The sequence below is a fragment of the Malurus melanocephalus genome, unplaced genomic scaffold, assembly GCF_030028575.1.
Source record: "Malurus melanocephalus ecotype Western Australia unplaced genomic scaffold, MMel_1.1 scaffold_60, whole genome shotgun sequence".
Taxonomy (NCBI): domain Eukaryota; kingdom Metazoa; phylum Chordata; class Aves; order Passeriformes; family Maluridae; genus Malurus; species Malurus melanocephalus.
Genome location: NW_026623292.1, coordinates 744,246 through 757,297, shown reverse-complemented (window position 1 = coordinate 757,297; position 13,052 = coordinate 744,246). Strand labels below are relative to the sequence as shown.

The following is a 13,052-nucleotide window of genomic DNA, read 5'->3' as shown; positions in this document are numbered from 1 at the left end:
TCACCGTCACACCAGTGCAGCTCAGAGGTCACTGTCACACCAGTGCAGCTCAGAGGTCACTGTCACACCAGTGCAGCTCTCCCCAGGGAGTGGACAGCCAGGCTTGGCTCCACACAGGTGACTGAGAATGACAGCGTGTGTGACAGTGTCTGTGTGATAGACACTGTGCACCTGTGGGTGTCAGAACAGGAGGAGGAGACAAGCAAATGTACCATGAAATATCTGCTAATAGCCTTAATAATAATAAGCTAATAAAAGCCTAATTAATTGAAGGCTTTCTAATACATTTTCATTGGAATCTCTCTCTGACTCACTCCCTTATCAGGGAAAAGAGAATTTATAAGCATGTTTGGATGCTCTAAATGAGATCAGGACCCAATCTCCTGTGCACCCTGACATGCTTTACAACACCCCCAGAACACTGAATTTTTGTCAATATGCAGTTTTGTTCTTTATACAAGTTGCCTCTGAAAAGGTACGCAAATAAATGGATTTTTAATATTTTCATCAAGAAGAAAAGGTACTACAAACTCCTCAAGAGTTTGAGGAGTTGATCAGCTCAGATCTTGTATCTGATAAATGAAGAGACTCCACTAGCCTCACAGAATGAGAAGAAAAGCCTCTGGTTTTAAGTGCACTGTGATTTGTACCCATACACACAGCCACAATCTCCAATAACTGTGAAAAGCAAAATACATTTTTAAGCACCTTCAAGCAGTAATATCCCACAAAACAACTCACTATTAACTGCACTGTTGCTCCATTAAAAAAAAAACAAAAACAAAAAAACAAAAAAAAAAACCAAACCAACAACAAAAACCCCTCAAAAACCCCAAATCCAGCTAACCAAAAAAATGAAAGAACAATGAAGCAGTAAAGAATCATATTTTCAGATGCACAGTATAGAAATATTATTTCTAATGAGGGGGAAAGGAGACATTCTTGTTATAACTGCTGACTGAAAACTTTTTTCTTCCAGGTTGAGCAATGTCTTTTGGCACTCATTTCACACAGGTCCCCCTGCCATTTTTCCCAATTAGCACCCTCTTCAAATTCCAAACAGATCAGTTTTTGGAGATATAGGTGAGACTGAGCTCCTGGCTCTTAGTGACACAAGTCATTCAGAGGGCATGTTCTTCTTCCTCATGCTGCCTACATGGATGCACTTTTTCCCTGAGAAAATTTAATAATGACTGATTTTCTCTGGGGGAAAAAAAMCAACAACTTGTCTTAGAAAGCTTGTATTGTAGCATAAGAGAAGGAGAAAATTTCCTTACTCAACTTAAATGCCAATTACCAACCTGTGCAACTTACAGCTCTCACTGGAAGCCAGCACCTGCCAACTGTCGCTAGACAGAGAGAAAAGAGACAGTAATGTTTTCATACACTTCTGCAGTCAGAATGAAAAAAAATAAAATAATAAAAAAAAAATCTAGCCAAAACACAATTTCCAATGACTGTAAAACTGTAAGAGAGTATTTCTAAAACCCTGCAAAAGTATTTCTGCTTTTATATCACAATGCACTGAGAAAACATATATACCTGAAGTTCTGGATAAGGAATTTAAATCTATGAAGGATTCCTTCATTGCTTTCAGCTGTCTTCAAAAGAGCCTTCTGACTGAATGAAAAACAAGAATACAGCTGTTTCTACTTATCTACATTCAGTAATGCAAAGCTTTGCAATTAAAAAGCTCAACCTTGGTAAGTGTCCCTATCTTCCCAAAAAATGAAATATAAATTAATTGGTACACTACAACGCCTCCCCTCCAAGTGGTCCAATTATATACAGTAAATCCCAAATGCGTCCAAAAATGTGTGTAGTACGCCAAATAAGAAAGACTTCATTTATTTGGAAACTTTTATAATGCAGAAATACCGTAAGAACAATAGAATTCCTTAAAATACAGCAACTGAACTACAAATGGTTCAAAAGCAAAGCTTTTTGTGTATGCAAAAGTGAAAGGTTTAACAAAAATTATAGTTCACAGTTTCAGTATATTCAATCACCAAGCAGTTTCTCGAATTGCCTGGCTTGTGTTAAAGTCTTAGGGCGTTTTTCAATCAAATCTTTGAATCATCATTTAAAATAATAATCCTACTATATGAATTTTCATGTCTGATTTGATTATATGCTCCTGTACTTACTATCGCAGTCTTCTTCAAAATTTGCTTTAATCTTCTAGACATTTTGAGAGACAGAAGTCTTGCAGCTCAAATTATGAATCAAGTCTTGGGTTTCCATATTGGGATCAGGTGAAGCCCATAATCTTGGCAAGTCAATTGGTTCATAGACCAAATCAGCACCTGCAATTCTTAGATGCCTTTCACACAAACAAAGCCAGAGAGAGACTATCTCTTAGCAGACAGATAATTTCACAGGTGATAATGCTCCCAATTGAGAGTATCTTGAAAAACCTAAGTTCAGGAATATAAGAATTGGTTGTACTCCTACCACTCTTTGAAATCTGCCTCACTTGACTCTGTTTTTGAGACACAGTCAGAAAATTTATGAGCAGTCCTAATCCAGACTAGAGCAAAATCAGACTACTTGTCTTAAATTGTTGATGGGAATTTAAACTCATGCGGAACAACTTCAGACTAAAGAACAGAACRAGCTAGGCAAATTAAGAAACGTGTGTTTGCACTTGTTAGCTACTGCCTCCTCTGACCCAGCTTCTCATCACTTCCTACCCTGAGATGTGAGATTACATCTACTTAAGGAGTTCTCAGGCCATCAAGAGAACTTCCAGGGAAGATGAAAGAACAGCCAAGGATGCAAGCCTTGCTTACAATTTTAATGAGCCTTGAATTCAGAGACAAGCATGAGTACAAACAATATATCAAACTAATATATCCAGCAACAGAAAATTTTGCTATTTTTCAGGAAGAGTAAATTGAGTTTTGAAATGTCACCTAAATGCCCACACTGGCATTTTTCCCTATGTACTAAACAAACTCCCAGGTAAAGATCTCATAGAAGAGAAATTATGAAGTCAGAATAAATAAAACTATCCTGTAGATTGAGAGACATAAACCCACAAACATAAATACAGTTTTGACATAAGTGTTTAGCAGCATCCTGAAGGACTGTTTAGAGGAATTGCAAGTGTCTGTGTTCTGTGAAGTTACTCCAAAAACCTAAATACTGATATTCTATATTACAGTAAACATCTTCAGCCAGAGAGAGCTCAGTCCAGCCCCAAACTTGCATCTGGATGATAAAGATTAAAGGCCAAATGCAAACAGCTTTTAAAAAGTCCTCTCATTCAAATCGGCCTATTTTTAACTCCGAATTTTGTSTTTGGACAAAACTTTCAGATTAATAAAATCAACTGACAAGCAAAAAAATACTGAAAATGTGTATTGAACAACTGATTCTCCAGAGACGGGAATTAACTCCTGGACTCCTTGGAATGGTTACCTATGTTTTATGAAGCTGAATTGCAATTTTCCTACACCAAAATTTCAGAAGTTTAGTTCAGCAGCTACAGAGATAACCATATTTCCCTTTTAATTATTTTATTATCTTAGATTACAGTGTAGCCAAGACAAATGCCAAATAACTGTTCTTTGGCTACCTGCACACCCCAAACAGCACAGTATCTAGCCAGTACCCACACAATAAATGTTCTACCTTTTTAGAAAGGCACTTGGTATCCATAAAAAAAAAAGTCTAATACCTTATTAAACATCAAAGCCCTTGAAATATAGGCCAAGAATATCCTAAATGTTTGGAGTCCTTTAGACAGTCACAAACAAATATCAAAACTGTTCTACCKAGAAGCATGCAACCTTAAAAAGAGGCTGTCTAGAGACAGGTACTAAACTGCTGGAATAAAAATTACATTTCAAGGTGATCTATACCGTTACTGTGCTTATATTAATCCAGTTTTCCTTCAAGCTGGTCTGCAAAGAATATCTGAAAGCTGATTAGTTCTGCTACATAAAATACATAGGTGCTTTGGTAGTATTAAATAATTACAGAACAGTAAATTCTGACCTGTTTTCATTGGTTTATGTGGTATATTAGAATTTTTTGACAGTGGCCAAAAAGCCACATATATTCCTTTCATGCTCTCCTTTCTTCTTCTGTCACTTGTAGTATACCAGAGCACTTGGTATTTGCTGGTTTTTTGTGGGGGGCTGGTTTGCTGTTTTCTAAAATCAAAAAAGCCCACAACACAGACACAGGAACCTTACTGGCTATTTGCAGGCTTTATCTAATCACTGTCAGTTTAAATACTATGTTAGCAACACTGCCAAGGATAAGATCAGCTAAAAATATTTAGTAGGTCACAAAAGCCTGCTACATGAATGTAAATAAAACTGAGGTAATACATAAGCATATGCTAATTCACTGAAGTATATTTCTTTCAGAGTTATCCTAGTTTAAAAAAACAAAAATCCTACGCAGATCCTCTGTGCTTCCTTCCAGCATATGCATAGGCAAGGTCTGAATTATATGAAGATGCTGTAACTTCAGATAGAAACATCACATTGCACTGGAATTAACCATTCTGAAGGAAAAAGCCTTTTTATCTTTTGAATGCTTCAAATAAGATCTCAYAGAAATGAGACAAAACAGGTTTTATGGTTCAGCCACATTTAAGACTGGGTCAGCTGATCTGTAGAGAACCCACAGAATGCATTACAATAAAAGAATGTGAGCGGAAGTGGGAACAGCTGTGCTTTATTACAAACCTGAGGCTGTTTTAACTACAAAACTTCCTTTATGCCTTTAAGTTTCTGTAGCAATCTCTGCCGTTCTGAGCAGCAGATAAGTAAACTCCTGTTTTCAGAACAACAAAATACTTGGTTTAATCAAATTTACCTTTTTCTGTGTTTCACCTATACAGTTAAGTGCAAATTAACCCCCACTTTCCTCCATGCCCCAAAATCACATTTTGGAATCACACAGCCAAATAATAAACAAACCAAAAAAAAATTACTGATAATGTAAATGCAATTATGTGGTTTTGACTCAAAACTCCTTAGTTATCTCAAGTATTCTTAGCTAATAAAACACACATCATCATCACATTAAAAAAAAAAGCTATTTTATATTTTAAAACAATTATCGACTCCACTATCCCAGAGGGAGAATTTATATTGGTCTTGCTCCTGTTAATATTCAGTATTAAATTTCCAAGAAGAAACTGGGAGAAATACTTCAGCTCAAGAAATTCCTCAAGTAATGACTAATTTTTTGCACATATTGGCAGAAGATCCCCAGAAGAATGAAAAGCATACACTACCAAGTAAGTGCACTTGTTCATTTCAGCCATACAATGCAAGTCAAAGTAGTTTTTACACTGACATTTTAATAATGGAATGAGTAATTTCTAAACTCAGTTCTTCAAAATCATCCTATTTGAGATTATCTGCTTCTCTCTACTTTTGGTTTTGGAGTGTTTAATAGAGATAACTTTCTTCTTCAGTTATCTTCAAACAAATAGGAGTGCTTAGTGGAAAGACCTTGTATACAGATAAGTTTGAGTATATGGACGTAGTTAATGCAACAGTGACTGGATGAGGTCAGTGTACCAAATAAGACAGTTCAGTATTTTTTCCATTAAGGATGTTTTAAAAATTATTTTCATTAGCATGGTTCTGCCAGAATCTCTCATGCTCTCCAGAATCTTACCTTATAAATACCAGCTACTTAAAAGGAAATGAATTCTTCATCTAAACTCCTTTATGCTTACACATATAATCTCTTTATAAAAAGACAAGAATTATTAGATAAATTGGTTGTGATAGGAATTACCACATACATGCATTTTTCAGTAAATGCATCAGTAAATTCAGCAAAAATTTTGAATGCGGCAGATCAACACCAAGAAATGAAAGAGGCAATGAACTGCTATGATGAGGCAAAGGAACTAGGATCTTATTCAGCATTCCATCAAAACTCTGACAAAAAACCTTTTTCCCGACACTGACTAAAAAAAAAAAAACTAGAAAAGGAACCCATAACCTAATTACCCAAGTATCCATCTAACAAAAYCCAAAACAAAACTGAAACACAAGCTGTTTAAACAATGAAGGGTAAGTATCCCCCCAGATGTTTAGAATGGAAGTCAGCATTGGCACCATTCCAATAGTTATTCTTCAATGGTTTTGCTTTGGTCTTGTTTGGGTTTTATTTGCTTGCTTTACAAAAGCGGGAAGAGTACTTATGTCAAGAATGAATTAAAGCAATCAAAACCAAAATCACACATAATTTTTAAAGCATAGTTAATGGAGAACTTTCACTTTTATTTCAAAAACCAGCCTATTACAGTCAAGTTGTAGACTAATTCTGCCATTTTTAATGGCCTGATTACGCATTTTCTAGGGATATCTACCGCTTAATCTACATGGCAGAACAGGATGCTTCTTCAAAACATGTTAAAGACCTTTGAAAAAYTGCAGGGTCAGGAAAAGCCAGAGAGAAAAGGTATAATAAAAATACACGGCAAAGAGAGTTCAGGAAGTGACAACRAGAAGGCAAAAAAAGGAGCACTTCAGGATGTCTGGCTTCCCAAGATCTATTTCAACAGCAGCTGGTCTCCCTGGGAGCTCCTTTATAATGAAAATCTGAAGTGGAAACTGTTCAATATTCCAAAGTTCATTTTTATAAAAGAAGTAAACTGTGGACTGCTGATGAAAGGGGAGCTGAGCTACTGGCATTAGTATAAAAGAGAGATGACCTTATCCTTTAGAAGAAGACATTCAGAAAGAAAAGAATGTGTTATTTCTAGCTGCTCTTTCTCATCTTAATTATTTTATTTTGTTAAAAAATCATAGTAAAAAAATGCAATGTCTTCTCTAAATTACTACTAGTAACAGCAGAGAGTTCACACTTCTAGAAAGAGCAAACCTTATCAACAGGTACATTATCTTTCTAGGCACTTTTACAAGTTTGATAATAATACTTGGTAAAGGCAAATACGGCAAATACGGTTTTGCTCTACAGCACTGACACATTTAATCTATTTTCAACTTTATTTAAGGTCTCACCAGTGAGTAGTTGGGACAACAACTGACTACCTTTATCAAAACAAAGTAAGCTTTATTTCAAGTTTCAAAGAAAGCATTCTAGTTGGAAATTCAGTTATCTAGAAGGAAGTCTTCATTAAAAAATATTTGAGGTATATGATTGCCTCTCTTTTCACACAGAAGGAAAAAAAAATGTTTATTTCTCCTCAGCTCTGATGAATCTTAAATATGAAAAGGCTCAGAAATAGACAGTGAAAAATAAAACTTTATGTGAAAGGTTAATTTATGGTATTCATGAAATCAAGACAGCTCTCAAAAAATTACATGTTCATCAATGCATCACATAATACTTGAATAATAAGCAAGCACTCAAAAAAAAATCTGTTTTTACAGCAAACAAAAATGTAAAATTATATGGATTTCTGTCCTGGTTGTGGAAAAACCAAAAGTTCCCATCTCACTGAAGCTGATGTGTTAGAACCAGACACTCTTCTGTTGTTCTGCCCCTCTGCTTAAGATAGGGCACCTTGTTATCTCCCTCATTTAGTAAGGACTGATAATTCCCAGAAAGATTAGCATTGCAACTAGGAACAACATGGAGACAACATGAACAGCCTGTTTCACTTACCAGCATCAGTGTTTGTTTTAAATATTTACATTTTGATGATGAGATTTTGTATGAAAAATATAATTTTCATTAAAAAACAGTTGTATTAATTGACTAGATTCTTTCTCTCCAATGAACCTGAAGAACCACAACTCATTACAACATAACAGTGTTAACTGAAAAAGCTATTGAATCCTGCTATAATCTCCCTGAAAACAAACCTCTAATAAAACATCAAGCCTAACTAATGTACAGCAAATCTAGTAGTGCATTTAAATACAATTACCAATAAAAACTATAAAGGGAATTCAGTCTGTAACATTATTTCATTCACACACTGAATATTTTGTCTGTTGGCGTAGCCATCTTTCCCTTTCAGAAAGTACTGTCCAGACCATCTACTGATGTTTTTCCCCCTCAGAGAATTACAGAATAACCTCATAGGATATTTCATGCTTTAAGAAATGTCAGGACAAGAGATGTCATAGGATAATCCATGTTGTACGGGACGTCAGGAGGTTTCTAGCCCAACCTCCTACACAGAGCTAAGACACTTGGTCAGGTTACTGAGGGCTTTGTTTTTTCAGTCTTGGAATCTTTCAATGAGAGAAACTGCACAACTTCTTTGAGTAACCTGTTCCAATGCTTGACTGAACATATAAATATCTTTCCTTGATTTTTACAAACAATTTAAATTTAGCAGTTGGTAAGCTGAATTGCRTTACCCGTATTTTATGGAAAAGAAAAACAATTTAATGCAAAAACCAACAAAGCAGTAAATTCAAGTCCATGTCTGAAAACTCTGAGTAGTGTCTTGACTAGGAATCAACAGCAACTAACAGTAAAGCTTGTGTTCAGGTCTTGCTAAACTGGAGAAAATTGAACTGTCTATGGTAAAATAGGTTGTTTCCAATAAAGCTATAAAAAGATAACTTATCTCATGATGAAATCTGATCTCTGTGTTCCAAACTATTTCATGTGCATGGGAACAACATATAATCTGTCCACTATGTATCAATTATGAAAGCATTACATAAATAAAAGCAAATAATTTGTCAAATATGTATATTTGTATTTTTTTCATTTTATCATGTATCACATTAATTATCCAGTCTGTTATGCCAACCATAGCTCAACCATGCCCCTTATTTCAGATCCAAGAGCTACTAAGTTATTGCAAACACTACCACATCAAAAAGACAATCTTATGTAAACAAAACCACTGTAGTGCAATGGTAACTCCATCAGTTTTATCCAAATCTCAATACAGTAAGAGGCTTAGATCATCTTTTTGTAACTACTTCTCTCCAGAGGCTGTAACAAAACCTTGACATGAAATGAGAAAAACTGGTATGAATCCAAACAAAATCCAAACCATCAGTTATTTTCTTCACTAGCACAGAACCCTACAAAAACTTAGCTGAGTTAAGCAGAAATATAGGATATGCTACCGTCAGAATTGCTGATTTCTGTGCATAATTAAGACTATTGAGGTTGCTCAGCATTTCTGATGTTTACTACTACTTACAACTTTGTCAATGTGTTCTGTCTGTTCTTGCTTTCTGCTAAAACGCATATAAAACATCTACTTACATGCCACATTGAAAAATTGTTCACTATTTCAATTTTTAAAAGAAACAATGGAGAAAAACCACAATAATTTTTCTTAAAAAAATGTTTGTGACTATTACTAGAAGCCATCAGCATAGTCAGGCTTCGAGTTAATGGTATGCTTTTTCATTTAGCTCTGAAAATGTACCAAAGAGTAACCAACTTCTAAAAAGAAAGTACTGTGTTGTTTCAGTGGAGAAGAACAAAAGCCACTTATGGTCTCTGAAGAGGAATAAAAATTGAGACCAATGTCTGCTAAAAGCACAGAAAAAGTGACTGGAGACTGAAGAAAGGAGACTAGACTGGACTGACATAGCAAATCAKCATGAGGAAGCTCCAAGGAATAAAGAAAAGTAAACAGAAGGAAAGATGACAGGAAAAAAGCAAAGAAAAAAGGACTGGCTGAGACAAGAAACCAAAATTTSGAATGGTCAAGACCAGAAATACCTGAAAAATTAAGACTGAGACRAGCTGCAGGATAAGGTGACTGTCATTAGGATACATATGAACTATGAAGTGAAAAGGACTTTGCTTGCAGAAGTCTAGCAAAAGAGCTCTCATGCACCACAACACATTTTTAAGCCTACAGCAGAAATTACTCCAGTCTTCCACCTCTTTTCCACTACCTAAGCAAAGGCACTACAAGTCACACTTTTCTGTTTTACCACTGCAGTACATAAAAGGGACTGTACATTCTTACAATGTTATCACTCGTGATAGTAGAAGTTCAAGAGCTTTTTGCAAAGAATTCAACTTTTCCAATTCTCTTTGTAACCAYTGTTGGTCCAATACAGTAAGACAACAAGAAATTTACTTGGAAAACTTAAAATTTTCTGCATTTTCTTGCTTTGCTTTATTTTGTTTTTTTTTTTCTCTTAATTTTCTAGGTTTTAAGGAGTGTATGTGACATGTACGCACATTTTACTTCACAAATGACACAAAAGAGCATTCTTAAGGTTACTAAATCAAGCACTCAGGAAKTGTAAAATGACAAACCTGTTGTCATAATCAACTTCCCTTGAGTTTTACAATATTTAAATAAGTACGTGCTTCTTATTCAAAGTTACCTTGCCACAGAAGATGATACAGAACTTAACGCAGGCAGAACTCTTTTATCTACTGAAGAACTGGGCTTGCAGAAAGAAAAAGGGACAGGGGCCCTGTAACATGGTACAAAGGCTTTAATAACTGATGTTTCCTCTTTTGTAGTTTACCTCATTCCCCTTATGGTCATGCAGCAAACCATTTATCCTAAAATTTCCGTAGTGTGCAATTAACAGTGAATTACTCCTTTACCCCATTCACTCTGCAGACAGACTCACAGACGTGGAGGACTCAAGACTGTTACAGAAAGCAGTAGCAGCAAACATATTTACAAGCATTGTAGAAATTTCAAACTGGACACCAAAAACTTTTCATCTAACCCTCCTTGTGCCTCTGTTCACCATCTGCAGAAGTTTTGTCTCATCTTAGGTGTGTTTGATAAACTAGTAATACTTTGTGGGGCATTCTGATCACATAATGATAAGCACTTCAACAAAGCTCACACAGATGTTATCAGTCCTGTCTTCAAAGCAGAGCTGAGCAACATGGAATAAATAAATCATGGGCACACRTAACAATCAATGAAAAATACTGAATTCTTTTAAGTGAGCTCAATCTATTCCATGCAGTGAAAGACAGAGTTCCTGTGGAAAAAGAAGATAGTATGCGATCATGTAATKAAGACTGTATCAGAAGTACATGCTCAAAAAGGCACTTGAAACCTCTTTGTTCCATAACCTTTATAATATGGGATTTCTCTACAGAAGGTGTTTAAGATACTCAATTTAAAATTCTGTGAAATCAAGTAGGTTCTTTGTTGAGGTTGCATTACTTTTTAGCACCTGTCAGAAGTAGATCTGTAAATCTTTAGYTGGTTTAGAATAGCATTGTGGATAATACAAAGACAGAAGTATTTAGCTTAGGTTACTTTTACCTTTTGCAAAATTTAGAGAAAAGGTGTATTTTGTGCTAATGTCAACTATCACTAAAGACAAAAACTAAGCAACTGATGCTGATAACTAACACACATTTGAATGTCAACGACCAAACAAAAGCTTCATACTACCAACGTTTTTTTAAAAAATGAAGGTGAGTTCTTATTAAAGAAATTTTGGTCCATTATCATTTATACAACATGGGCCAACGATCATCGTTCCACAGGGATTTCTACAGTATTTACACTGAAAGGACATTCAGAAGTTACTAATGACGGATGAGAAAAACTGGGAATTTTTACAACTTCTAGTTTTTTCAGAAAGCTTTCCCCCTTCTTAGGGCATTTCAAGGCTTTGTGTTCATTATTTTTCCTGGTTTACAAGTAATTCCTCACAAAAGAGTGTTACTAAATAATATATATTTGTTAATACTTTCTTTGATACAGCCACCTCTGCATAGGTGGCTGTATATTGAAGGCTTATTTTTCCTAAAACGTACAACCTAGTAATTACATAATGGTTTTGTTTTTTTTTTAAAAAAAACGTTAAGACACACTTAAATGTTTTAGGTGCTTTAATATAACTGTATTATAATATTGTTATATAACTATGACTGTGCTAGAATATAACACTGGAAAACATTTGCAGCACAGAGGTCACAGTTTATTTTCATTACTAAATGGAACATAGTTGATTAACTGCATAGATAATCTCCCGTAGTTCATAAGCATATTAAACAGCGTTTCATGGAGCAGATGCAATTCCTAAAGAGCCGCTCAGCGAGGTGCAGCTCAGGCGCGGCACCCTCGGGCAGGCTCAGCCCCTCCAGGTGCCTTTAGCGCAGCTCAGCGATGGCATTTCTGCCCTCACCAGCAGGTTACTATAGCCGCTCCAAATTACTGACACTTACGGAACGCGGCACTGGAAAAAGGCATAATTGGCATTTTACAAGGGGAAAACAAAGTGAAACGCTATTATTTTTACTGCAAGAAGGTGCAATGAAAAAAAAAAAAAACAAACAAAAAAAACCCAAAAAAAAAAAACCAAAAAACCACCCTTTTTTGCCCATCACCAGTAAACACACCCAAAACGCAGCTAAGTCAGCGTACGGCTCAAGGCTGCGGCTGCTCCGGCACACAGACCGTGGTGCTGAAATGATGCGCTGGAGGACCGCGGTACGGACGCGCTTTTATACACACACTCTGCCAAAATCCATACGTGCGCAGTAGGAAATGGAAAGGAAACGGCGCATGAGGCTTCCCTGCGGCAGCATCCCGGTCCTTCGCCAGCCGGCATCCCCTCGCCGAGCCCGCGGTCGGGAGACAGCACCCGCCGGGGGATTACCCGGGGCAGGCGGCCCACTTTCGGCAGCCCGGGATGCCGAGTAATCCCGTGCCCAGCGGGCAGTCGCAGCGGGAGTGGGCGGCTTCCCCCTGCCCGCCCCGCTTCCCGTGCCGGGTAGGGGCCGCCGCCCCCGACCACCGCAAAGGAACGCGTTCCACCGTGGGCTGTGGCGGAGCTCGGGGCAGCCCCTCCGCCTCGCACCTGCCCAGCTCSCCGGCTTCCCCCGGCAAAGTTGCGATCCCCGGCGCTGAGGGAACCCAGCCGGGGCGGCGCCCCCTCCCCGGGACCGGCRGTGCCGGTGGCCGCTCGCCGCTCCGTCAGTGCCGCTCTAACGCGGGACCCCGCCGCGCCCGCTGCCGAGCGAGCCGTGCCCTACCTGCGCAGTACCGCCGCACGGCCGGGCTCTCACCCCGCGCCGTCCCCACCTCCGCTGCGCACCGGGCACGTCTCGGACGGCCCTGCCCCGCCCGGCCCGGCGCTGCCCGGACGGCACGGCTGGCTCAGCTCGGCTCGGCTCGGCGCGTCCTT

At 37.7% G+C, this 13,052-nt stretch overlaps 1 protein-coding gene across 1 annotated transcript in view; it reads right to left on the bottom strand.

Moving 5' to 3' along the window:
• CNTN1 (contactin 1) overlaps window positions 1-13,033 on the bottom strand; it is a 209,772-nt gene extending 196,739 nt beyond the window's left edge. The window contains exon 1 of the mRNA XM_057366132.1: window positions 12,901-13,033. The gene's annotated coding sequence lies outside the window, so the exon portion shown is untranslated. The remainder of the gene's footprint in view (window positions 1-12,900) is intronic.
• Between the last annotated feature and the right edge of the window lie 19 nt (window positions 13,034-13,052).